The following is a 356-nucleotide window of genomic DNA, read 5'->3' as shown; positions in this document are numbered from 1 at the left end:
CACACAAAACCTGCAGTGTGAAGGGTCCTAGCAGTCCTCTCCTCTCCTCCATTGGAACTGTGCTTAAACATTCCCCAGTAATTAGGTATGCTCATGACTCTTACAACATGTAAAGTTCCTTGAGGGATGAAGGCGTGTGGAGGCACTATATTTGTTACCTTTGGGGTTATATTTTTATGTAAGGGTTTGAATCTTACCTTTCCTCCCTGCACTGTGTCCTTAGAACAAGGCTGTGGACACTCTTCTCCTCCAAATGAAATCACAATTTAGGAAACAGAACAGTGTTTGTCAGCCAGAATGAGGGTAGGGACTGATGGTGCCAGCATGGCGGCTTGTACCACTCTAGGACACTTCTG

This window comes from Geospiza fortis, unplaced genomic scaffold, assembly GCF_000277835.1.
Source record: "Geospiza fortis unplaced genomic scaffold, GeoFor_1.0 scaffold292, whole genome shotgun sequence".
Classification (NCBI taxonomy): Eukaryota; Metazoa; Chordata; class Aves; order Passeriformes; family Thraupidae; genus Geospiza; species Geospiza fortis.
This window is presented reverse-complemented; position numbering follows the sequence as displayed.